The sequence below is a fragment of the Rhodnius prolixus genome, unplaced genomic scaffold (assembly GCF_049639745.1).
Source record: "Rhodnius prolixus isolate KJV_2025 unplaced genomic scaffold, Rpr scaffold_3, whole genome shotgun sequence".
NCBI classification, from domain to species: domain Eukaryota; kingdom Metazoa; phylum Arthropoda; class Insecta; order Hemiptera; family Reduviidae; genus Rhodnius; species Rhodnius prolixus.
In genome coordinates this window covers 35,813,465-35,840,800 of record NW_027411603.1, presented here as the reverse complement: position 1 = coordinate 35,840,800, position 27,336 = coordinate 35,813,465, and the positions used below count along the sequence as shown (strand labels likewise).

At 32.1% G+C, this 27,336-nt stretch overlaps 1 long non-coding RNA gene across 16 annotated transcripts in view; it reads left to right on the top strand.

Annotated features, from left to right (window-relative positions):
• The first annotated feature begins 8,613 nt into the window (after nt 1-8,613).
• LOC141452250 (uncharacterized) overlaps nt 8,614-27,336 on the top strand; it is a 93,882-nt gene continuing 75,159 nt past the window's right edge. For 15 of the 16 annotated variants that reach the window (XR_012457296.1, XR_012457290.1, XR_012457293.1 and 12 more), the window contains exons 1-3: nt 8,614-9,608; nt 20,698-20,795; nt 21,523-21,846. This is a non-coding gene — a long non-coding RNA (uncharacterized lncRNA). Of the gene's footprint in view, nt 9,609-19,132; nt 19,473-20,697; nt 20,796-21,522; nt 21,847-27,336 lie in introns of those variants that run through there. The other variant, XR_012457282.1, reaches the window with a different exon arrangement.

Below are 27,336 nucleotides of genomic sequence, written 5' to 3'. Positions count from 1 at the left end.
TCTGTGTAAGACATAAACTTACGTGAAAACCTATGATGAAGATGCTCTTCTGATCAACTCAATCGCAACATTCAAAATTATCATTTCGCTCCTTTCTCGTACTGCAATAAGAAAGCTTCTCCCGGAACAATCCAATTATTAACCTGATATTAAAATTATTGAATACATTGTATATCGAAGAATCATTTTTATAAATGCCGTACTTCGATAAATTAAAAAAAAATAGAATATCCAATGAAAGATGGTTAATTTACTTAGTAACTTGGGCTGTTGTCCTCTTCTACGCCTTAAGAAGGGAGACAAAAACCTTTTCGTTTTTACTTCTCCAGGGGGTCTTATAAACTTCATGTCCCCTGCAGTGTACACGGCCATGTAGGGGCGATTCACGATGACTTTCTTATAAAGTCCTAGGTCCCATCTGATCTTGCAACAGACTATCCTTGACTTATACTAGTGTTTTACTACATTTGGAAGCGAAATTTATTAAATGTTATTCTTGATTCTTGATAAATGACAAATAAATTTATAAGATGTTATATTATATGTTCACTGTTATAATTAATTCTCAGTACCAAAGGACAAGTACTAAGAAATTTAATTCTTCTTCTCCTACACCTACAGTTCACCTTCTCCTACAGTAAATGGCTTTAGTTACGGCGTAACATTGATTTTTTTAATTTCTTGGCATATCTAAGAAAATTGTCGATTCTTTGGTTGGCATCAGTGTTCTGGAAGTCTTTACACCATATGCGGCTTTACCTTGCACAGAAGAAAGCCTTTTGGGTTATCCTTCCAACCAGCAAGTCATAACATAACAGCTTGAGTATGAAACTTAATGCAATAGTTTTGAAAATAATATTCAGTGGCAACACCTCTTTCGTATTACGTTCTCTCCCAAAAAAAGGTTATGTCCACGTTACAATAGATCATACATGTAAAATAAAACATATTAGAAGTAATGCTTTCAATTTCTACTTGGCTGTTTTGTCTAGCATACAAACTGTATGACTATTAATTATAAAAATTCTATCATTCTTCATTTGATAGCCTTGCCTGGAAGTTCTGCCTTATGAAAAAGATCCTGCAAATTACGTGTACATAGTGCGACACTTAATAGCCCAGACTGAGGCTAACTAAGAGGCAAATGCGGCGTTAAAATTGTTAAGAAAGAATTTTAAACAGTATGGGGATCGACTAAACGTTCCAACTCTCTACGCATCCAAACTTTACTGACAAAAATAAACGCCTGAACGCTCCGTTTTATGTTTCCTAACCTCACCATCTATAATGTTCTCAAAATGCCTTTTCGTCTAAGATCTAGCAAAAACTCGTTTTCTCAAATTTCATTCCTCCACCGCAGCTCATCCTAATCCTTTAATTGAACGCCTATCTTCTTTCGCAATACTAGGTATTGCTTTAAGAAGATTAAAGATAAAAAAGCCTCTCGATCTACTTTTATCATAAGAGCAGATTAATAATATGTCCACGATAATGGAGTGACACTACTGGGTGCCTTCACTCGTATTCCCTGATATTTTTTTTATCATGTAACACTTTATTTGTTGCAACAATTGTTGCAGTCATAAAGTTCAATAAAATATTTTTAAAAAAAGCATTAAAACTAAACAAACATCTGATGTTGTTTAATTAAAATAAAATAAAAAAAATCAAGGCATTTTAAATTAAGTTACATTCTGCAACAGTTCTTTAAAAACAGCCTCCACAAAATAGAGACAATGAGTACTAAATCAGAGTAAATGATTTAGAAATTATTCAGTATACATGCAAAAAAAATTTGAAGAAATGGTATTTGGTGACAGAAGAGTGGGCTCGTTCCGTGCACATGTTTCATTCAGTAACCTTAGTAACCAACCATATGCGTTCTTTTTTTCTTTTTTCATTGAGAGAAAAAGAGAGAGAACCAACTGCTACGTCTGTCATTGCGGTTTCTGCACGAAAGGAGAATATAAAAGAGTAGAATCAACAAGAGACTAGAGTTTCTCTTTAAACTACACAAAAGTCTTTATGCTACGAGAGAAATGAAGAAGGAAGAGAAACTATAATAACATAGAGAATGGAAGACAAAAAAAAAAATAAAAAAAAAATGAACTATTGAAGAGAAAAAAAAGGATGATAGAAGTCTGACATATGTAAGACATCTGGTTTCTCTGCTACGTCATCATTTTAATCATTTTAATTCCCGGCTTTAGAAATATTTTGAATAGACCATTAGTTAGTTCCTTTAGAGTTTAGCGCCAGCTAATTATTTTAACTAGTTAGCGTGAATAGAGCTTCTCAATGGTGATGTAATTTATAATATTTCGTCAACAGAACAATTTATTATTATTATTATTTCTTTTTTTTGCAGCCACACACTTTTCACATTTTCAAAAATTTGTGGTTTTATGAATCTATTCTACAGATTGTAAGCGTTTTAGTTAAAACAAAATAGTGTTTTAATTGGTTGGAAAATAATTACTTTGCCAATCTTTCTTCAATCGATTAATTTATCAGCAATATTTCGTATCGGTGACTGAGGGATCTGAAAGCCATAATATTGCCTTTATTTGATCTGGATTTAATGAAATTCATATTCCATTTTTATTCTATTTTCGATTGAATGTTAATTATTGCAGTGAAATGCAGAGGGAGTGGTTATTTTAGTTAAATACATTAACTGGCACTTCAGTTCATGTAAAACTCCATCTCCTGTGTGTATACTGATTAACAGCAACTGATTAAATTTTCTTAATTTAGAACCAACTTAAATGATGTTAATACTTCGAAGTTAGTTCCTTACAATCTAAAATAATTAATTTGAATAAATAATACACAGATTATTAGAGACGTCTTCGCCAAAGTAATCAGAGCTAAGAGTAACATTGCAAATAGATTATAAAGCATCTAACTCAATTAGTTACAACTACAGCAGTGTTACTACTTAAAAATTCTTTTAAACAATTTAACTTTTGTTTCTATGTAAACGGGTGGCCAGAGAATTCGCCCAGCACTTTTCCATTTATGTGTATCAAATTAAATATTTTGTTATTTTATACATGGAGATTATTAAAATGAAACAATTATTTTAAATAAATTTTCAACTCCTAGGATTTGAAAATTAGGGAAAAACTACTATAATGTGTGAAAGTACGTCATTATTCTCTTGTTTTTAAAACAAATATTCATTGAATGCGAGTATAGTTTTTTAGAAGATCTATTGATTTCAAATCTTGTAAATTAATGTGTTGATCTAAATTGCTTGTATTTAAATTATTACTAATTCATTCTAGTACTTATGTAGTCGTTATCTTTTTTGAAAAGAATAATACGAAAATAAATAAATTGCTTCTCCACACATTTAAATTCATCTATCAGCTTAAGATGGTATTTCAAATGAATCATTAATTCATTCATTTCCAGTTTTACCTGGAATGTGAACATTCTTATTAAATACTAACTAGTTAATAATATATGTAAACTATTTTTACATAAAGCGACACATTAGATCCTGTTTGCTTATTGAAAAAGAGCACCTGTGTAAATATTCTGCTAGGAATGTTTCACAATAATATAACCTTTTGAATATAAAAATAAATTTAAGTTGAAAAAAAACAAAAACTCATGTACGTGTTTTACGTTGATGTTTCTTGAACGTGAGCATTTTTAACATCTCTTTTGATCTTTTTATAAATAAATTCTTTACTTTATTGTTATTATTTATGATCAACCTTCATTTTTTTTCAAGGAGTTTATTATACACAAAACAAAGGGCTTTAGCTTAATACAAAAAATTGTTAAATTCACGTCTAATAGTTATTGTTCCACTCAAATATACTGTTTTAGAAGCATAATTTAGCAAGTGTTAGCTGTTTGTCCTGATCAATTACTTGAATTATACAAGAGATTAGCTTTGATTATGATTAGTAAGCTTATTCCCTATTCATTTGATAGATCTTGCGATGTTCGCATCACGATTGAGTAACGAATATCTGTCTGGAGACAGGAAATCTATTGAGAATGCTCCGGGCGCTTAAAATCTTAGAATTTTCGCGCCTATTAAAAAATTTATTGTAATAATAATTAGCTTTTCACTGCGTTAGTTAATTCTTGTTCTTGTTAATTATTGCAGTAAAATAAGCTGCAAGAGGAGGTAAAGGCGGATTCTTATGCTGTGAATCGACCTAAAATCCTTTAATCTGGATTTTTTTTTTAAATGGTTTGTTTATAATATCTAACTGTTGTAAAGAGATTTATTCAGTGTACAGTCGATTGTACCTCCATGTGGAGATCCCATTTTGTTCCATTCATTTTTTTAGAAGCTCATTGTTACTCACTTTTTACTGAGAGAAAATGGCTCCAGTGGCTTTTATGTTGAGGCTCCTGAACATAAAATTTAAAAACTTGATCCTTAAAAACTACTATTCTAGAACACAGCAATAACTTGATTTAAACTGAACGCTTACTAATTAGCAATTATAACCTAATTTCTAAAACTCAAAATGGAGCTTATGTTCGACTAAGTTAGTGTTTGAGATATTGGGTGAAATTTGCTTGTTAGGAGGTGTTCAGTTAAGGTTTTACTAAGGAGAAATTGCAATATTTTAGAAAAGTGGTTATACCGTTCTGTTTTACCAATATTTACTATATTTTTGTTGTTTGATTCTTAATTATTCTTTAATCACACTATCATTATAGTATTTTTTACTATTCTATTTGTCGCTGTTTTGAATCATGTTCTGTTTATTACTGTTTCCCTTCTAAACTGTAGAAGAGAGACTGCTTTAGAGATTTATCACTAAAAATGAAATATTTGCGACTCATGAATATTCTAACATCTTTGATCTCCAATTTAAGTCAAATTTACAATTATTACATTTAACTTTTATTATTCGTTTTTGTAAATTTTTTTAAAGGAAAAGTTTTATTTTTTGCCACTCTGCTCATTAAATAACCGCGTGCTCCGTCTACATAAACTTAATCCCATAAAAAATGCTAAGAAAAGTTGTTAAGTATTCTTTAATAAGATTCACTTCTTCTACTTCACCTGTGTATTGAGAATTTTGAATTTAAAATAAAAATATATAACCTTTTATTAAATCATCGTGTAAATTTTCGTTTTAATTAAGACTAATGGAACTCTTAATATTTTTTTAATAGCCTTAATTAATTTCAATTGCTTTATATAAAATTGTTCGGGCATCATTCTGCAGGCTATACACATTATTAGTACATAAGCCTTTTTAATTGTTTTCTCCTTCTTTCTTTCTAAGTTTGTATTCTCATTATTAATTACTAAAATTAATGATTAATTTTATTTCTGAATTAATTAGAAAGATTCGAGTTGTATGAAGAGATTACAGCTTTAGTAGATATTCTTTTACAGTGATAGTATTACCAAACAGCACATTGAAACTATGTTAACTTGAGTTCTTCTCAAATAATAATGTGTCAGAGAAGATAGAAAAAGTGAATTTAGAGAAAATACTATCAGTGTGTAATTATTGAAGTTTAAAAAAAAATTAAGTATTGCCTTTTTTTACTACAGGCTGGCTTTCCGTCCATACTTTACTGTAAATCTACCATATTAACCATTAAATAAAATCCCAGATCAAGTCAAGGGAACCGAACCAGGTTTTTTAAAAAAGGTGCGGTTATTTTACTCTGTTATACTACATTTTTGAAAAGAGTTTAGGTATTTCCCGTAAAATGCTTCTCTTTCAAGCCTATTCTTTATATAAAAAAACGCTTTATATGAAAGAATATATGTACATGATATCGAGAAAGCTTAAGTTATTTTATTTATTTTTATTTCTGTTTAATCTAATATAAAAAGCGTCTTAGTCGATATGATAATCCCCAATGGCTGGTTTCAATCTCAGTCGATCGTAACGACTGAGAACGTTGTAGCAAAACATAACCCTGGCAAAAATGCCCGTAAAACATTATATTCGTAAAGAATAATTAGTGAGTATTGCCTATTTTGGATTAAACAAACTACATTTTTATTACTTTAGATCGGTACCATTTTAAGCCCAATTTCATGTTGAATCAATCTAACCGAAATTAAAGTTGTTTTAGTAGAAATAAAACCTTGGCCTGAAAAAAACAAAAAACAAATAGACACGCACAAGTGTTCAGAAGTAAGTAATGTAATGAAACTAATATCTCTCCAACAAATGTCGAGTTATCTAATGAAGAACGTATATCCTAGTGCCAGTGTTGTGTTAACGCTTCAAAATGTTTTTTGCTTTCAAAATGGTACACATGTAACAGACTTAAATCTCTTCTAGAACAAAAAATCTTCTTTATTATTTCTTATTTATTTTTTTCTTCTACATTTAAACCTCGTCATTAACTCATCTTTTTTGTTCACTCACACTGAAACGAAAAACAAAAACTTAATAAAGAACTTCAGTTCTTTTTTTAAAAAAAAGAAACTACCCTTTTTAATATAAAGAAAAACATTAACTAATCCTTAATTAAGAAAATGTTTTCTCTCTGCTAGTTTTTTTCTTTTTAGACTTGTTTACTTAGTAAAGCTCTGTGCTTTCTTTTTTAGAGAGTTTTAAGTAATTTAAAGTATTATTAATTTTAAGCTTTAATTTAAAGTATTATAAGTACACTCATTTAATGTAAAAGTTATTTTATAATATCAACTATGCATAAAATTACTGTTAATATTAATTTAAGGAAGGAAGGCCATTTTCATCCTAAAGCAAAAAAAGTCCAGGTCCTACTATAAGGCTATAGGCTCCACAATAATAATAATAATGTGAAATCAAATTCCAAAGTAGAGGATTTCGGTATCTTTCGTATAAACATTACGTATATACAGATTTATTGCTTTTAGTCTTATCATGTTTCTATAAAAATTTGTTTTAAGTAGTTGGTTACGCTTCCCTAGTAAGTTATAATTCAATTTAATGAAAGTTTAAGAACTTTGTAGAGTTGGTAACAATTTAATGCGTTCCAAATGTTCGGAGTTACCAAAAAACTTTGCGAATTAAAACATAGAAAACCAGATTTTTTGTTTCTATAACTTTTTTTTTAAAGGATTTTCCCTTAACCTTGAGGTTTCCTCAGACCAATTTCCCTACTATAAAACAAACACTTCACACATATACCAATAATGTAGTGCACTGCAGGAATTATATTTACCATATTCAATCAAACTGTTTCTTCAGTGCAATCTATCCAGCGCGTCTTGCTCGCACAGCCCTCGTCCAGCCATTAGCTCTTCGATGCCATTTTGCCACCTTTTCCTAGGCCTGCCTCTTTTCCGCGTACCTGGGCGGGCTCCATTGCATGGCAGTCTTCGGCCATTCTACTTTCTGGCATCCTTAACCGAACCATATCAGTTTCTTCTGTCACTGTGCTGTGCTTCTCCACTATTTTTCTTATATCCACATTCCTCCTCCTCTCTCTGCGGGATATTCTCGCGGAACGCCTCCAGAAATCCATTTCAGCCGCCTCTATTTTTTTTCTGCATTTTCTTGCTGACTGTCCATGTTTCTATGCGTAGAGAGATGCTTTGAACCAACATTTCAAAAATATGCCTCTTGGTGCTAATCTGGGCATCCTTAAGACAGAATTTAGCATTCCAATCGCCTTCCTTGGGCTTGTCACACTCTTATTCATATCCATTTCGGATGTTTCTACAACTTCAAGATTTTCTACAACTTCAGTATTGCAATGAGCTTTAGCAGACGGCATACTTTAAAGCATTTCATACTTTAAATTACTAGATTATTAACACCCTTTACATACAATTATATGTATTAACTATTAAATGTATTTGTAAATAGATGTGTTCTTAATACTATTGTTATTATTATTAGTAAGGAAGTTACGCCTTAATATTGCAAGGGGTTAATTGAAAATTTGCCAGAGAGTGTAAATTTTGTTGACTGACAGGCACAGTTGTCATGCGCATCTCTTTTATATTTCAAAAAGAAGATATGAAGAAGAATATCTATGAGGGGAACTATGAGGCTGTCAGTGTCGCTCTGGCTAATCTATTCTGTTAACAGACCTTGAAATCAATTTCTCTTGTTTGCCTCCCTCTCCTCGCTCTTTCTTTAGGTAAATGACTTTTTACTAAATTAACTAAACACAATAGAGTGACTGCCAAATTAGTTTTTTGTTTGTTTGTTTTTTTTAACACACTATCGTGAAAGCCCTTGTTATTTTTATCATACTGCAATTTGTATAGTATCCTGTTTGCTTCAAAGTTTGTATTTTTAGTGTTGGTACATTTGCATTTTTTTTCTCACCTCACGCCAGTGGCGACTCATGTTTAGGTTGATCGTTTGCAAAACTCCAATTAAAACTAGTATTATAACTTTATTTATTTTCAAGACTGCAGTACATTTTTTCAACAAGTGAAGCTGATACATGATTTGGGTGACCATTTATATCGTGCATAATGCGGGATAGAAAGGGTTCATTTTGTGCAAAGCGCACATAAAAACGTGCAGGTAATTTTTTTTTTTTTAAATTCTTTAAAGTGTCATTTTAAAACATAAATTTATTTAAAAAATATTCATTTTACGAGTATATAATATTTATTCAAATAGTAAACATTGATAAATATAAATAGGATTCAAAAAAAATAAATATGAATACATATGTATAATCGAATATTATAATATTCGATATGAAGAATTATTTAATTTGGGACATTTGCCAGGACATATATTAATATGGGGCTTTTACCCGGGACTGTCCAGGAAAATCCAGGACGAATGGTAACCCTAAACATTCGTGTGTAGCATGATGGGAGAATACAACCAATGGTGAAACTCCCGAAGAAGAAAATTTGACTATTATGTACTTGCCCTTACTTTATTAAGAACATCACGTGATGACCGGCGCTTCAACCGCCTTGAAGGATTTCCTGGTAATCCAGTTGGGAAACTGGAGAAGGGTTAGGATCACCATCAATTTGAAGTGTGGAATTTAAAATAGCCGGGTGCATGAGGGATTAAGGAGATCTTGGTGCAAGGTAGTGTTAGGAACAAAGTAAGGAGCATTTGCGATAAGATGGATTGTTTTTGATTGAATAGATTGAATTCTGTAGATATTGGAAGCTTTGGCTAAGCCCTAAAGTTCCATTCCGTAAGTCCAGACAGGGTTAAGTATCATTGTGTAGATTAATCGATTGTTGTTTAATGAAAGTTTCGATCATTTATCAAGAAGTTTGAATCGACTGTTTGGTAAGTGGATTCCAGGTTAGGTGTCTGTCCATGAAGAGTAGGTACTTAACACAATCTGTTGTAGGAAGAGGTGAGGTTTAGGTAAACGGGTCGAAGGATAGTTCACCTTAAGTAGAATTTTAATGTTATTACATTTGTTTTCATTTATTTTAATACTCCATTTATATGCAATACAGTCTATTCTCAACAGAAAAAAATCACCGATAGTGTAGGAACAGCTTGCAAAATGTTAAAATGGTTAAAACTTTAAAAAATAATGGCTTCCTAAATCGCCAAGAATTAAGTGAAATTGAAAAAGTGGCTGTGAAAAGAAATACTCCCTAACCTATCAAATGATTCAAAAATCCAAGCCTCAGAAATGGATTAATTAAGGAAGATAGAAGGCAAAAGCAGGTGAGTCATGAGTTTTCAACTTTGTATTCTTGGCAATCCTCGATTTTTAAAAATAGACTGGGGTGTTTGGTATGATACCAGTCAATGGGAGTCAGCTTCATGTTTAATCCTAAAATGGACTAAAGGTAAGAGAGAGGAAGCTAAAGGATTAGGAAAAGAGAAATGTATTGATGGATAAGAAACGCTCTTGTGCAGAATCCCTAAAAGTGATTGCCCACTTTAAAAGTAAAACACCCAGCATTAAGCAGAACTTACATGATGTTCCCTTGTCTATTATTTGGCATATTTAAATGAATCTAACCTCAATTGCTAAAACTTTTATTTTGTTCTTTAATACATACATAATTCGCTATTTTCACAACATTTTTGAACAAGTGATAAATTGTCGATGCATGTTTACTTCAAACTTACATAAGGAAAGTGTTCTACTAACAGTATACATTATGTGTAAGACAACTTTTATAGGCAGTGTAATAAACTTGCATCTTATCTGATGTAAAAAAAAAATTAAAAAAACTTTTACAGCCTACAGTTATTGTTTGTTCTCTTGGTTGGATTTTTGTTTTATAGAGAATCTAGGTCAGCGACAGTGGAGTACATGCTTGCTATGGCTGTAGGGTCGCCAACTGTTTACTTACACTGCCAGTTAACTGCGTGGAGGGGATAAGCAGGATTATTTCTCTGCTTACACCAACAATTTTGCTTACTTTTTAAAATCGGAATATGTTGAAGTTGTTTCACAGTAGTCTTTGGAAATATTTATTGAAAATAAAGTGGTGTGCAAATATAAAGTTCTCTTTGTACAGTACAAGTTGGGTAAAGTATTGCGATCGAATCGAATTTTCGAAATTGTATTTTTTAAGTAAATACATGGTTTTTTTTGTTTAAATCAAGTTGTGTACAAAAAATTCTTAAAAATCATAAGATGCACATAACTCAAACTTAGTATTCCGTTTTCTTTCAAGTTTTTTGTCACAAACTTACATTTTACCCAAAAATGCGACTTTACAGGAGCTTTTTTTCACTTAAAGAATTTTTTCATAAATAGCTTCAACAAATTTTCATAAGTAGTTGATGCGTCGGAAAAAAACAGTGCTTTTCTTATGTGCGGAATTCTAACGCTGAGATCACAAGTTCTAATCCGGCTTGTTTTATTCCTTAGATTTTTTGTTTCCTCGGAGCTTCTTACAGCTCACTTTTGTATATAATGAGAGAATACTGTCCGGAGGCCAGCAGTGCACTGAAAAAAGCTCCGAGCGCCAATGACCTCAGATATTGATTCGCCTTTAAAAAAATTAAATAAAATAGTGCTTCTATTTTAAAATTAATTATATTGCCAGAGTTTGGTTTAAAAAATAAATAAAATCTAGATGTAAAATTTGCTTTCTGACATTGTGTGAACATAATATGAAAACAGAAAGGAAAAGTAATATATATATATAGTTATATTCCTTAATAAGATGGAACGTATATTTCCATGCCCGTCTGACAAAGCTGATGAAATTAGTACAAATATTCAGTGTCTATTTCAGACTAACCTGATACGAATTTCAAGCCCAGACATATCTCTTTCGGACTGCAGACAGAGTGGGTCACTCACTCAAGAAGTATTAAATGTCCTCTTTACTTTTCGCACAGTTTTCTTTATCACACTTGACTTTATCAACCCTTGAACGTATAGTTCAGGTACATTAAATTCACCTCTTAGTTTAGAACTGACAGTCCCAACTGGGTAGTACTGTAATTACGTGTAATTGAAACAATTCTTCGGATAACAAATTCTTAGTATCTGTTTTGGAAGCAATAGAATCATTCTGAAAAATAATTCCATATTCAAGGTGGTCGCAGTTTGTTGTTAAATAGAGTAACCATCAGCTTCCTTACCCATATTAAGTAATTTATGACTTGCCGTTCTGATAAATAAATAACTTAAACGCATGTCCTGGAAAATACAGTATCAGGATAAAGTTGTGTATTAGATTGGACTGACAATAAGAATTTTAGTTGTAGGAGTTTTCCCACGAGATTTTTTTAAAAATATGTTTATTTAACAGAAAACAAAAATTAGTTATAATTAAAGATATTGAAGTATTCTTCTTTTTTACAATTCTCGTTCAATCACGTTCTTGTCACTTGAACATAACCTTCTTTTGTTTTAACACACGATCTAATTTTTAATTGTTACTAGTTCTTTAAATGCAACCAATAACATATCTGATCATTGTCGTAATTTGCAAAAATGACATTCTCGACTGAAAAGGAAAACTGATGGTAGTTAATTACCAATGCGGGTATTAATATCATTTTTACTTGAAATGTTGAATGACTTTTAAATTCCCCTACAGAATTGCCCGCATCATTTATAGCCTAGCCTTTTCAATTAATATTGTCTTTCGTTCATTTTATTAGTTACGTTTATCACTCTCTTTTTTTTCTTTCTCTTTATTTGTCATACATTAACTGTTAAATATTGTCAAATTAGTCATATGTATCCAATGTCGTTGGCTAATGAATTCAGTTTATTGCTGCTTTAAAGTATGAATGGGACTTATTTGTATGCATCTGGTGCTACAGTTTAATGACTAATACGCATCATTAATCCGTTCTATTTATATGATCACATAATCATTAAACTCCATCTATGATAGTGTATTTCTAACATAAGGCAATAATAACAAGTACATTATTCAATCAATGTTTAAGTTACAATTTCGGGAAATCTATGTAACACTCTTTTGTAATAATATTATTCCTGTACCAATTTGCACAATATTTAAGGTAATTTTTATTTAATTTAGAAATTCCCAATTGTTAAAAGGGTCATCAACTGATTTAGCAGTTTTAGAATTAGTTTACTGCTGCAGCTTTAAACCTAACTAGTTTTTATATCCAACGACGGTCTGTGATCATGGTTGATGTCCTTAGAGATGATTATTTTATTTTGTTTATTTATTTTTTATGTGAGTAATATTTATAATTAAGGACTATATCTGAAAAAAAAATACCCACATTAGTTAACAAAATCGCTGCTTAATTTTTATCCAACTGGTAATTCTATTTTATAAGTATTTTTTCTTTTAAGGTACTTTATAATATCTCAAAGCAAATTCGTTAAGCAGCATCAACTTCTAAAAAAATCAGATTTACATATCAGTAACTTCTTTTTATTTGGTGCACTTCAGCCAAGAAGCTGCCCCCTAATGAGATCGAAGCTTGAGTAGTCACGACTTAGGTTTTGGAAAGCCTTTTGTTTTCAAGATCCAATGAACTTAAAATTATATTTGAATATTATAAAGATTTTTTTTACAGAAAAATTAAAATAAACGAAATAAAGACATTTTTTTTATAAATAAAAAAAAGGGAAGGTATCTTCCTAGTTTTGAACAAATGAAGGAGAAAGATTGCCAAAGAACAAAGCAAGAAATCTCAATATTTACATCAAACTAGACCAGAATTACTTAATTTTCTATTAATTTTTGCTATGGTGATTTTCATTTGGGGCTACCCTGTCCGTACAATCTTGTTTTGACATAGTTATTAAATACACTAAAGTCAAAATCTCATTCTTTTGTACAAATCTACAGGAGAATTACTCATTTTTCCATTAATTTTGCAATGGTAATTCCAAATTACTACTCGAAATATACAATCTACCTGAGGCGTAATTCTTAATACACTGAAGTAAAAATCTCAATCTTTCCAGTCAAACTAGACGAAAATTCCTTATTTTTCCAATAATTATGCAATCGTAAGTTCTAATTAAAGGCTACCCTGTGTTTACAATTCTTTTTTGTCTCATTTAATAATACACTAAAGCTAAATCAAATATTTTTTTCTCAAAACTAGACAAGAATTACTTATTTTTAAAATTATTTTGTAATGGTAATTCGAAATTCATGCTTGAATCAGATTGTACAAATGTTACTCCGAATTTGAAGTTACGATTGCAAAATAAAAGGAAAAATAAGGAATTCTCCTTTAGTTAGCTGGAAAGATAGAGATTTTTGTTTTTGTGAATCATTAAATAAGCCAGAGGTGGTTTGTACACTATGGCTAGCCTGAATTTTGAGTGACAATTACAAAATAAAAGAAAAAATAGGAATTTCTTCTCCAGTTTGACTGGAAATATAGAAATTTCTGCTTCAGTGTGTTAATAATTAAGCGAGAGGTGGGTTATACACAATGTAGGGTCACCGTCAGCTCCCGGCTTACCCGTGCTAGTGCCGGGGCTTACATCGCTTCTAGGAGCCCCCGGCCCTTGCCAGTGGAAGATCCAGATGAGCTATTAAAGCTAATTAAAAGTTGAATTAACAGCACAAGGTTGTGTACAATATGCATGTAATTTTTAATTGATTTAAAGTTTTAATTGTTTTAAAACTAAGATCTTACACTTCACAAAGTTTATAAAGTGAACATGAACTTGAACTCCTTTGTTACAGATACATTGTATCTCTATACAAATAAAGATAATAATAATAAAATAACACACTCGGAATAACAAATTTCACGAAATACAATCATTTTTACGAAGTGCAAGATGTACCGTCTAGTGGTAAGCAGCCAAAAAAGGTTGGAAAACACTGCTCTAGGCAAAATAAATAAATAAATTTTTTAGATTTAAACGACAAAACTTTGACTAAACACCAAGAATAATCAGAAGTTCCGTTTGACATTCATGCAGATTAAATAGAATGAACGTTTTAAGAAGTATAATTAATTAGGTATTATGGAACTAAAGTGAGATGACTAACGATCTGTCTTATAATATTTTATAAATGAAAAAGTTCCTGATCTCTTTAACTAGGAAGGAGAACAGACTCTTCACTGAACTCTCGTAACAGGAAGCGAATTATCTTCCTTGTTGTCATAATGAAAGAGACAATATGGCAGACATATATTCCACTCTACCATATACTTATATTCATTTCCTACTTTTATACTTCCTTCTAATAAAAATTGTCCTTTTATTTTTATTACTATTTAAATTCTAATACATTAATTTATTAGCGGAAAGAAATGTTAGACGTTGCTCTTCGTATTTTAACAATCAAATTGAGTAATTCTAGTTAGTTTCTTATTATTTTTAGGATCCGGCTTTCCCAGAGTAAGGAGTTGAGTAGATTGATTTAAATTCGCATCTTCTGCGTGTTTCCATCTATTCATAACTTTGTTCTGTTATAAGAAATCTTTTTATGAAAAAAAGAGCTTTAGAAGAGTATTATTTTTTAAATTAAGATTATTAAAAACAATTTATCTACAGTACTTAATTAAAGAGCACTATTTAACATATTGTGAGCTCTATTGATGGAGGCAGGCTTTTATCTTAATCTAGTCTTAAGTATCGTGATTGGGGCCAACCTATGGATAATCCTCCAAGCACAAATGATGTCACTAGATCCAGCAAACTACTGAGTAATGAATTCTTAGTTTTTCTCTTTTATTTTGGCCCATTTAGTGAAAATTATTAAAACGTATTGTTTTAATTCAGGTTTAACAGGTTGCGTTGAATTCAGCTTCGCCTAAAAAATAATAATAATAATTTTTTGTTGGTTACTTTGCTTTGCTTTATCAGTGAATCGCTCTTTAACTTTCTTGTCTTTGTTTTATCAATTCTGGTCAAAAAGAATCAGAAGTTAAGAATATCAGTTATCAGAATTTAATAACACATGATAGATTACGAACTTCATTGTTTTGAAGCTGAAATAAAATAAATACTAGCGTCAGTTAAAAATATTTATTGCTTAGTGCCATTCTGTGTGCATTTCTCTTTAAATGCAGCATGATAACATGTATTATGTTAACAAAGTTCTTACTAAACTGTAATGTTTTCTTTGTTGGCCATTATATTAGGAAGCAACTGCCTTCTTGTGATCACTAACCATTGAAGAATTAAGAAAATGAAAATAAGTGATTAGTCCAGACTTATTTTTTTCCCCCTAATTCATCAGCAGATAACAATTAATGTATCAATGTGTTTAGTCCTGCAATTTAGAAAAATTCCATAAATCATTTATCCAAAGCTGGATTTTTGCTAATATTTTTGTGTGAGCACAATTTCAAAGAGCCAGTCTCAAGGAATCAACTGTTTTGTCTTCCACACTGCTATAGAGTATCATCTGATTGATTGAGAATGTTCGCCAACTGAAATGCTTTTTAAAGTTTCTTTCTTTTACTAAAATTTACACGCTAAATTGTGGAGCTATTGTTGTAGTCTTTACCTATACAGTTCGTATGATTCATGTTATAAATCTGTCGTAATGATTCACTCGTTTTGAAACAATAAATAATGCTTAAGATATAATTTGAATGAAAAGTAGCCGTGTACAACATGAAGCTGAATGTGTTCAATACAAACTATAAAGAGGTTTTTATTTTGTTACTTTTTCTATTTTTAATTAACTACGAGTTACAAAATTTTATTTGGAGTTTTATAACCAAGAAATGCGTGAAAGAAAAAAAGGCGATCAACTTTTGATTTTTATTTCCACTTTATGGTAATTGTATGTTTTATTGTGGGTAATAAAACCTTTTAAAGAGAAGATGTCGCCGTCAATTTGTTACGAGAATGCACATTTAAAAAACAACGTTCAGAAATTCTTATTTATTTTTTTCTACGCTTTATTGATGTTGCTTTTCATTTATTGTTACAGCCCTTTTAGAGAGATCCAGTAGTGTAGCGATACTAATCAGAAAATTGGGTATAATAAATGATTGCGTTTCAGAATTAGTGGAATGAAGAGAGTACATTAAATGAAAATAAAAAAAAAAAATTATGAAGGAAATAGCGCTTAGGGGAAGATCGAGGGAAAATATCGTACACACAATTCCTAGTTTCCGTTTAACTACTGAAGACGAGTGTACACTTGGCCCTAGGGCCTTTCCTGGGGGCCCTGTGGGCTTGTATAAACGCGCTGACTTAGTTCCAGAGATCAGTTTGGAAGCGATATGTCTGCCACTATCAGTGGAATTCCAGAATGATTCGGTTTTATAAGACGAAGTAGGAATTCCCCAAAATATATTCTTATTTAGGTGAGAAATTTGCAAAAATGTTTGCTGTACAAATGTTGTGTTATTTTTGGAGTGCGTCCTTGCGTGAGCAACTATTTCCGTCTAAATTAAATAAAACAGCATACAGATCAAGATTGACTTATAAACATCTATCTACCTTAATGAAGATTGTCTGTTCTCAGTCTCTGAATCCCCCGATATTGGAAAACTAGGAAACATTTTGTAAATATGTTGTGGTCCTCGTGAATCTAGCCTGTTGCACCAAGTGGCCCGTGGTTTAATTGAGATTGACACTCCTACCTTAGAGCTACATAGTTACAGAACTTGCAAGTGTGGTTAGTCGCATAACCCTCTTGACATCTTGATGTATACAAATTCCGTAGTACTACAGAAATCAGATATTTTAAATCCAAACTGTGCCTTTGTCCGTAGGCAGTTTAGAGTGAAGTTGAATTATTAAATAAAATTTATAGTCTGCTCGACAAATTTATAAAACTCTGTAATAAAACCGATGAAATGAGGTTTTGATGTGAAACTGGCCATTGTCTCCGCCTGTTAGCTTATCTAATTAAAGTATTCTGCCAGGGTTCAGTAGGGATTAGGAGAACAAGTAAATGGTCGACTGTTTTTTTGATTAGTTTCACTTTTACAAGGCAATACCTGTCTGACAAAACATAGTATCTCCATAGACAGGATATTATTTACCCATGTTCAAGTAAGTAAAGTAATCGCCTATTTTACAGGTTAGGCTTAACGTCCAACTACCGATTAGATGTTATGGACAGGGGGCGGAAGCTCATACTTTACTACTATTTTTTTTTTTTTTTGTCCTAACATTATTTGTCCATGTTCTGTTGGTACTAGGGTTTTAGAATAAGTCTGATACCACTTCTGCAGGGCTTTTTCTTGTAGCTTTCTCTTTCGATAGGATCTAGAGAAGTTTAGGTAATTTTATGTATACCTATAGTTCCCATTTAGGAAGTTTCTTTTGCCTGTCGATCCGACTATTCTTTCAAACTGTGCTTGCGTGTTCCTTTACATCTGGTTACTGTGGTAGGTTTCTATGTTGTTCCAAAAATTTCCAAACATATTTTAATCAAAGAACATCTCATATACTTTATAGTAAAGGACATTAATTTATGGTGATCTTAATAATACTAAACTTCATTATACTTGTTGCTTGAAATGATACTATAATAATTTGTTTTGTTTTTCAGGAACCCTGTTCTACACTTGCAGTAGGAAAATTTCAAGAGGTTACATATTGCAAGCAAATCATTACTATTTCTGAGGAAAAAACAGAAAAAGATTCTAAAATAAGGCTAAAAAAAGCTGCAAAACTATTCCTTGTACCTAAACCCACTCTTCGGCGACTTGCAATAAAAATACCATATTACCCGCACCTCAAGCTAGAGGCATCACTTTCACTTTTTCCATAAAATTGAAGGTTGCTCACCTGGTGGTTGGAGGAGAGTAAATTTGAAGACAATATTGCAAGACTAATATATAAGGCTAATACGAGGGTCGTTTGAAAAGTCCGTGCAAAGTCAGAGAGATAGCACCACTGGCGCGTATCGAGATTATGTTTAGTTAGTAGCATCTCTTGGAAGAACACACACCAAGTTACAGCCAGATCGGTCTATTTCTTTGTGTTTGGCATTCGTTTGAATCGAGGAAGTCGAGTGATTTTCAAAAAATGGACGAAAAAGAATTTCGTGTGTTGATTAAACACTACTTTATGAAAGGCAAAACGCCTCAGGAGTCTAAAGAGAAGCTTGATAAACATTATGGTGACTCTGCACCTTCGATTAGAACAGTTTATAAGTGGTTTCAAAATTTTCGGAGTGGCCATATGGGCACAAGTGACGCTGAACGTTCTGGACGCCCTGTTGAGGTTACTACTCCAGAAATCATTGATAAAATCCATGATATGGTGATGGATGACAGAAGAGTGAAGGTGCGTGAGATTGCTAGTGCTGTGGGCATCTCGAAGGAACGGGTACATAATATTTTGCATCAACATTTGGACATGAGAAAGCTATCCGCAAGATGGGTGCCGCGATTGCTCACGCTTGACCAAAAACGAAATCGTGTGAAGTGTTGCAAGGACGGTTTGCAGCTGTTCCAGAAGAATCCGCAGGACTTTAAGCGTCGTTTCGTCACTGTGGATGAAACATGGATACATCACTACACTCCTGAGACCAAAGAACAATCTAAACAATGGGTTACCAAGGGGGAATCTGCGCCAAAAAAGGCGAAGACCCTTCCTTCGGCCGGAAAGATTATGGCGACTGTCTTTTGGGATTCGCAAGGAATAATCCTCATCGACTATCTGGAAAAGGGTAAAACTATTACAGGTGCATATTATTCATCGTTATTGGACCGTTTGAAAACCGAGCTGCAAGAAAAACGCCCACGATTGGCCCACAAAAAATTCCTTTTCCATCACGACAACGCACCAGCTCACACCTCAGCAGTTTTGGTCGCAAAATTAATAGAAATAGGGTTCCAACTCGTTTCACATCCCCCCTATTCTCCAGACTTGGCTCCCTCGGACTACTATTTGTTCCCCAATATGAAGAAATGGCTAGCGGGAAAAAGATTTTATTCAAACGAGGAGGTGATTGCAGAAACGAATGGCTATTTTTCAGACTTGGACAAATTCTATTATTCGGAAGGGTTCAACAAACTAGAGCAGTGTTGGACGAAGTGTATAAGCCTAAAAGGAGACTATGTTGAAAAATAAAAAAGGTTTACCCCAAAAAATTAAGTAATTTTTATTTTTGCACGGACTTTTCAAACGACCCTCGTAATTACCAGAGAAAGCAATACCATTTTTTGGAATGTCTAGCATAGGTAAGTCAAAAACCAAGAAGGGTTCCATATTATCACCAATTCCTCTAATATATTTGAAAATTATAAAAGATGTTAGTAGATCTCTAAAAGTAAAGTTGTTTTAAGAGCTGATTTAAATTTCTGAAAATATAAAAGGAAATAATAAAAAATACAAAAGGAAATATTGCAATTCTTTTAATTTTATTATCTTTAATATAAGAAAGTGAATATTTTTTTTTACAGTGAATGTAATAAAACTGCGTTCAATAACGTGGTTAAGGTGTGCTGTGTTGGCTTTCTGAGTTACGTTGCTCTTTAATTTCCTCGCTAACACAGCAGTCTATAGGAAGAAAAACGCTGTTGTCATTGACTCGGCTGTGTATATATATATATAGATATAAAACTTTTTATTCCATTACTACGCGTAATTTCAAGGTCATGACTTTTTTTCTTTAGTGCATTGTCTGTTCAAGCTAGGAGGGGAAATAGCCACAGAATATAACATTAAAAAAAACAAAGTATGTAATGCCAATTTTTTTCAGGCGGGCTTTATCTGCAACTACCAAATTATGATGGCAATTAGCAAACATACTTTACCATTAAATTCTCATATTAACCATTAAAGTAAAAATCTAAGGCCCACAGACCGGGCATCGAACCCAGTACCTATAAACACTTACAAATCTTAGCTTTTCGGGCTACCGGGAAGTAATATTTACAAACGAACAAAAACAGTTATTGATTTACACTTTTCTAACCCAGGCTCAAAGGTGACCATAATTGTTATGTATTGAAGAAGGTTATAGGGATGGTTATGTGAGTAAACAAATGACTTGTGAAACGAACGCGTGTTCTTCTTTAATTATAACAAAAAGCTCCTTAATTTCACAGATATTACAATAATATTGACTGATGTTTTTTTAAAAAAATTCGATCCAATTATTTACTGCAATTAGTACTGTTGTATAGTAAACCTATTTCTTACCTCAAAAAGAAAATCTCCCGAAGAAGTTGTTTTATTTTTGATTGTGCCCCAAATTGGATTTTTTTCTAATTGGGCATTTTCGCTTGGAACAAAATATAAATTTCAACCAGTTTAGAGTTTTTAGATAGATTTGTTAATTAATCGCACATTATTATAACAAACAAAAAATCTATTATGCTATGCTACTTGTATTTACACCATTTTAGATCATTCATTTATATTATTTCTTATATGCTGTGTGTTTTTATTTCTATTACTTAGCTTCACGCCCTAAAGCTTCAAGTACTCCTAAAGTAAAATTTCCCAACAATTCAGCGTCTTAAAAAGTTGTGCTACTTGATCTACAGCCAATTTTGAAGGTAATTAATCCTATTTAAGTTTACTTACTAATTTATATAAATCCTAAGGCGTTGGGCACACAGAAAGCGGTCTGTCGCGTCGGGCAGCGTTCCAGCGGTCGTCGCGGTGGTCTGCTACATGGGGACGTCACACAGGACGCGATTTTTTTTTTATAGAGAGGTCCAGTTTGGCAGTTTTCTTCTTCAGAAGTAGTACTTTTTTTATTATTTCTTTTAATTTTTATATATTGAGTGTGAGCTCGGACGAAGAACAACTCCTTCTGCTATTAGCTTGACAAAGCAAAAAGACGAAGTTGGGTGCATGAAATTATTAAGAAGAGAGAACAATTAGGGGAATATCACCGCTTATGTGTCGAACTGGAGTCACATCAAGATAGGTTCTTCTAGTATTTTCGTCTGTCGCGAGAATGAAATAAAAAATGAGTAATAAAGTTTCTTAACATTGGATTCTTTATTTCCTATTACTTCCAGATCTCTTGTCGTCGCGACAAAGACTAGCCCGCGGTGGTAGAGATGATGCAAAATTGTGTAATACAACTAGACCGCCTAACCGCCTTGGTCGGAGATCGTTGCCCGCTGCTACAGACCGCTTTCTGTGTGCCCAAGGCCCAAAGCCTCTGAATGAGGAAAAATTGCAGAATTGCTAGAAACTAATTCGATAATTCTTAGATGTATCCAGAGGTAAATTTGAGATTAAAGCAAATGTTTATAGAGCTAATTTTAACAGTTACAGGATTCAAACGAACGAAAATAAGAACAAATGTTGAAAAAAATTGGAACTTCGAAAAGTTATACATAAATTAATTACTAAAAGCAATAAACATATTTTGACTTCTTTGCGATTAGAAGAAGAAGACCAAAAATTCAATTCTAAAATAAGGATAAAACGATAATCCCTTACTATGTAATTTAAATAATTGGTAGAAAAAGTTTTAATGAAGTAGTAAATTTATTTAAGATGAGATTAAAAAGAAGGAAGGATTACGTCATGGGTGAATTAGTTAAGAAGCTGGACAGTAAACAAGTCGGTGAATTAGTGTGAAGGCGCCAAGTGAGTCATATTCTCATTTCCTTTTATTATTAGATACAAATTAATCTAAATAGAATTTGCTTCTACCATTTAAATAAATCTAGTAACCTTAAACTCTTCAAATAATTAATGGTTTATGTGAAAACGTAAAGTTTTTTGCGGTTGACTTTGCAATATGGCAGTTTCTTTATTACTTGATTTCAGTTTTTGGGATTTTCGATTGTATTCAATCTTTATCTGTACACTGTATTTAGTATAAATGTTTGATGATCGATTCCTATGGGCAGTAGATGTTATATTTCTCGTCATAACCTAATAGCTAAGTATAAACACAACAGCTTTTTCACTAACCTTCTAATTTTAACATTAACACGTTTCTTTGAACGTGATGAAACGTTACTTTGAAATATAGCTTTTGTTTAAAGTTCATTCGTTAAAATGTAATTTCAAAGTGTTTCATCCAGTAAGTCTAAGTGACAATCCCGTATGGTACTTTCTTATGTGGTTAAGCTTCCTCCATCAGTGTTTTATTGAAAGTTAAGTAGGAATTCGAACTTAAAAAAAAAAATCATTGTATGCAAAAATGGCAATAAGTGTGAAAGCGTCGCTTGAGTTTACATAATTTAAAGTGTTAATCATACTGATGTTTTTTGTTCTGAGAATTATTTATCTTGTAACAATTAACACTGTTTTTATCAGCAGGATAACCGGGGCAAAAGTGCAAAGCGCATCAATCTCGGGTTGTAAATAAAATTAATGTCTTTTTCTGTCAGATAATTTTAGAGTTTCTTCTCTTTTAAAAGAGAATACAACAACGAATTATAGCAACTTCTGGTGAAAATATTATTTGTCCACAGTGCTGGATAATATCGCTTATTTTATCCAACGGGATACGCTTCTTTTTTTTCATCATACCAGACTCAGCAAAAAGAAAACATCATCGTTAAAGTCAAATTCTTTGAATGAAACTCCAAAATCGGTGAGGAATACAAAAAAGATTATGGAAGCGATAGATAAAATCAGTGATACCACAACTTGTTTGTTTATCATGTTACCGAATGTTAAAGTCAAGGATTTTTTAACTCACTTACTCACTAATTCTCATGAAAATAATGATCAAATTTTAAATGTTTTACTTTTGAAACAGTCTCCTGTCCATCTCCAGCCATACTCTGTTAAGAGTGTAGGACGTTTGTTATGTAAAAAATTCGTATAATTGACAATCGACTAATTTATGTATAAGAATTTTAAAGGGAAACAACATCAAATGCTTTAGGTAGGTCAGTATAGATGGCATTCACTTGTAACCATCTGTATACAACAGAATCAATTCATTAAAACTGTCCGGTAGGACAGTTGTATAAGGGTTGACCATCAAAAACTGCACGAAAAAGCGTAACGTTGAAAAACACCCAACTTTGACAATTTTTTTCTCTTTTTCTATAAAAGATAAAATTCCCAAATTTTCTTTAAATCTTACTCCAAACCCTCCTTTATAACTGTAATTTTTTCGCAACCACCCAGATCTAATAGGTTTCGAGAAAAAAGTTGCCGAAAATGAGCAAAAACGGCTTTTTCAAAAAATGTTCTTGTTCTTGTTCTTGTTCTTGTTGTTGTTACCTTTTTTGTAAACAACGTAGCGCCTAAACGCGTGAACCGATTTTCATGAATGAGGTGTCATTCGATTCGGAATTTTATGTAGATGTGCCTTTTGGGGGTCTCGATGCTGAACATCGAATGGAAGAGGAGTTAGCCCCCTTTATGTAAGGCCCCCTCCAAAATTATTATTACTAATTACTCTGTAAATGTTGGCCCGATTTTGATAAAATTTGGTAGGGTGATAGGGTTAGGGCTCCCCTACGTAACATTAAAGCGACGATCAGCTCTAACACTTTTTAAGGGGAAGTATAGCAATCGTTGCAAATTATCGACACGTGAACCGATTTTCATGAATGAAGTGTCATTCGAATCGAAATTTTGTACAGATTTGCACTTTAAAAGTCTCGACGGCGTGCCTCATAAGGAGGGGAGTTTGCCCCACCCAAATAAGACCCTTTCTAAAACTATTATTACGAATATTTCTATAACGATTTTGATAAAATTCAGCCCGAATAAGTAGTTAAAGCTCCTCTACGTGGCTGTGAAGTGCCATCTTGCTCTTACACCTACTAAGAGGAAGTACTGCAATCGTTTAAATTATCAATGAGTGAACCGATTTAAATCAATGAATTGTCGTTCGATTAAAAAATCTTTCCTCTTTGCCTTTTAGGGAGAAGTACTGCAAACGTAGTTTATTTTTCTTACTCCTCTTAAAAGGAAGTACTGAAATCGCAGTTTAATTTTGCTATTTACGTACAAATACCTTCCTATGTTATTCAAAACGCTTTTTCAAAAAAATTGTTATTGAGGATGGTTTGGGGGAACGCAACTATAATCATTCTATAAAAAGATCTCTCCAGTGGTAGTTACGGTTCCGACTTAACACCTTATCAGATTATAATGATAGAATTGCTTATTCCAAATTTTAAAAAAATCTGTAAAGAAGATATGTAACTGTAAAATAGACAAAAAGGAAAATCTATCCAAAAGGTACAAAAATCTCCTTAACAAAAACTTACAGTTTAAAATGTTAAGTATAAGGGTTGATTAAACGCCAAAAGGTACACAAATCAGCGAGTACCCAACATTTCATTAATACTTCATTAATAGTCAAGTAATTCTACTGCATTAATTTTCATTAATAAGTTATTTTTTAGAATTTATTAGATGTCACAGACCCTTATGCTGGCCACTTCATTTATAATATTTTTTTGTTATAATTTTGATAAATCACATATATACGTACATGCATGTTAAAGTAGAAAAAGACAAAGTTAGAGTAGGCTACTGTCTTGAATTCGTCTTACCGAAATATTCGTGAGCACAAATAATACACAGATAATAACAAGTAGATTATTCAACAATAATTATTCATTTCTCAATTGTAATTTAATTTAGTCCCCCTAATTTTACTTATAGTAAAATCCTGGAATAATTAGCTGTCCTAAAAATATGCATATCTTATTTACTTTATATTACACATATACAACATTGAGGTATGAATACCTAGATTGAGAATGTAATTGAAGAAAACTATATTATTTGCGATAAAGCCAGATAATTATTACCTATTATTATAAACGTTTGACTACTTCATACAATAACAATTACTTTAATCGAAGAATGAACTTAAACCGACGATTTTTATTTAAAAATAAAAATAAATAAATAAAATAAAATCATTAATGTAAGTTTTTTATAAAAAAAAGTTTTGAATTTTTTAGCCTCATATTTTTTTTTGTTTTTAACCTGTAATTAATAGTTTGATTATTATAAATAACTAGATATTACAGTCAATCTACAGTGCTACTTGAACATATATTTTGTAGACGAAAATGGCCAGCATAAGGGTCTGTGACATCTAATAAATTCTAAAAAATAACTTATTAATGAAAATTAATGCAGTAGAATTACTTGACTATTAATGAAGTATTAATGAAATGTTGGGTACTCGCTGATTTGTGTACCTTTTGGCGTTTAATCAACCCTTATACTTAACATTTTAAACTGTAAGTTTTTGTTAAGGAGATTGTTTATATGTGGTGAGGTTAGAACATGAAAAACGTTTTTGCACTAATCCATATTTAAATGAACTTATTCATAAGTGTGCATAATTAACTTTTAAAATATCTTTTCTGACATAGTTTAAATTATTGGCAATTAGTTCTTAATATTTCTTTATCTTCACTATTAAGCAGTGCTTCCCAACCTATGCGCCGCGGCACACAACTGTGCCACGGCTACGGTAGAAGTGTGTTGTGGCAAAAAAATAATAAAATTATAATGGCGTTGCATTAAAATTAATTGTAAGTTAAAATAGTAAAACCTCATATTTCTATAATGAAATAAAACACAAAATGATGGGAAATACCATTAGTTTCTAAACAAACGATTGCTATACTTCCCCTTAACAGGTGTAAGAGCAGATCGTCGCTTTAATGTTACGTAGGGGAGCCCTAACCCTGTCATCCTACCAAATTTTATCAAAATCGGGCTAAGATTTACAGAGTAATTAATGATAATAATTTTGGAGGGGGCCTTACATAAAGGGGGCTAACTCCTCTCCCTTTCCATGTACAGGGTCGAGACCCCCAAAAGGCACATCTACATAACATTCCGACTCGAATGATACCTCATTCATGAAAATCGGTTCACGCGTTTAGGCGCTACGTTGTTTACAAAAAAGGTAACAACAACAACAACAAGAAGAAGAACAAGAACAATTTTTGAAAATGCCGTTTTTGCACATTTTCGGCAACTTTTTTCTCAAAATCTATCAGATCTAGGTTGTTGCACCTTACTTCATCAGTTCTGCTTGTTGGAGTTAACTTGATTCAAGAGGATTCAAGATAAAGAATTAAAAGTAAAGTAGTCGCCAATTTTTTCAGGCGGGGCTTAACGTCTAACTACCAATTAGGTGTCATGGACGGAGGCGACTAGCAAACATACTTTACTGTAAATTTCTTTTATTAACCATTAAATAAAATCCAAGGCCTAAGACCGGGAATCGAACCCAGTACCACAATACATATTAGCTTGGCAGGTCTCGCCTCTGACCGCTCGGCTACCGTGGCGCCTGATAAAAAATGAGTAAAATATGTCACAGCTTTCGTTCTTCTTTATTGACTGTATAGTTTTTGTAACTTTAATCTCATTTAGAGGTGCTTTTAATCACTTTCTTTTTGTTACGGATTTACAATTTTACATGAATTACAGCCACTTCTTGACATCAATAATGGCATTAAAATAAAGAATTTCTTTGTCATAAGATTCATTGCTACTGTATACATGTACATATGTAGTTAATTGTATTGACATAGAACGGCTATAGACAGGTGAATGATTGGGTTTGTTATTAATGTTACAGGCTTCCACGAAAACTTGTATTTTTGTAGGATTGTAATAGTGTTGTTATTACAGCACTAGTTGTGTGCCGTTTACAGTTTGGTATCTGACTAATATGCATTGCTATTATGTATTAAAAAAAAACCAGGCAAGAATATGTTTACAAAATATTTGAAGAGGTTTTGGAGCATTATGAAGTGGCAGAAATTAATCATTATTTTGAACTTATAACACTGAGGTCCTAGACGGAGCTGAAGGTTATAAGTTATAACCCAATATATGAATATTAAGTGAGGTTAGGAAAACTGGTGCAGTCTCTCATCCAGTTGCAGCTGCAATTAATTTATTTTGAGATAGTAAGAGAAGGAATTAATTATGTAAACTACGTAAACCATTGTGCCTTTTGGCTGTCTATGTCCTACGAAGTTGAGGGCAGTATGAAACTGCCTGGATGTCTCGTACATTCTGATGAGGATATAGTATCTGACATGCAGGATCTGGTAGAGTTTCCAAAGAACTTAAACCATTTGTGACATTTTGAAATGCATCAGTAGGTAAGTAAATAAA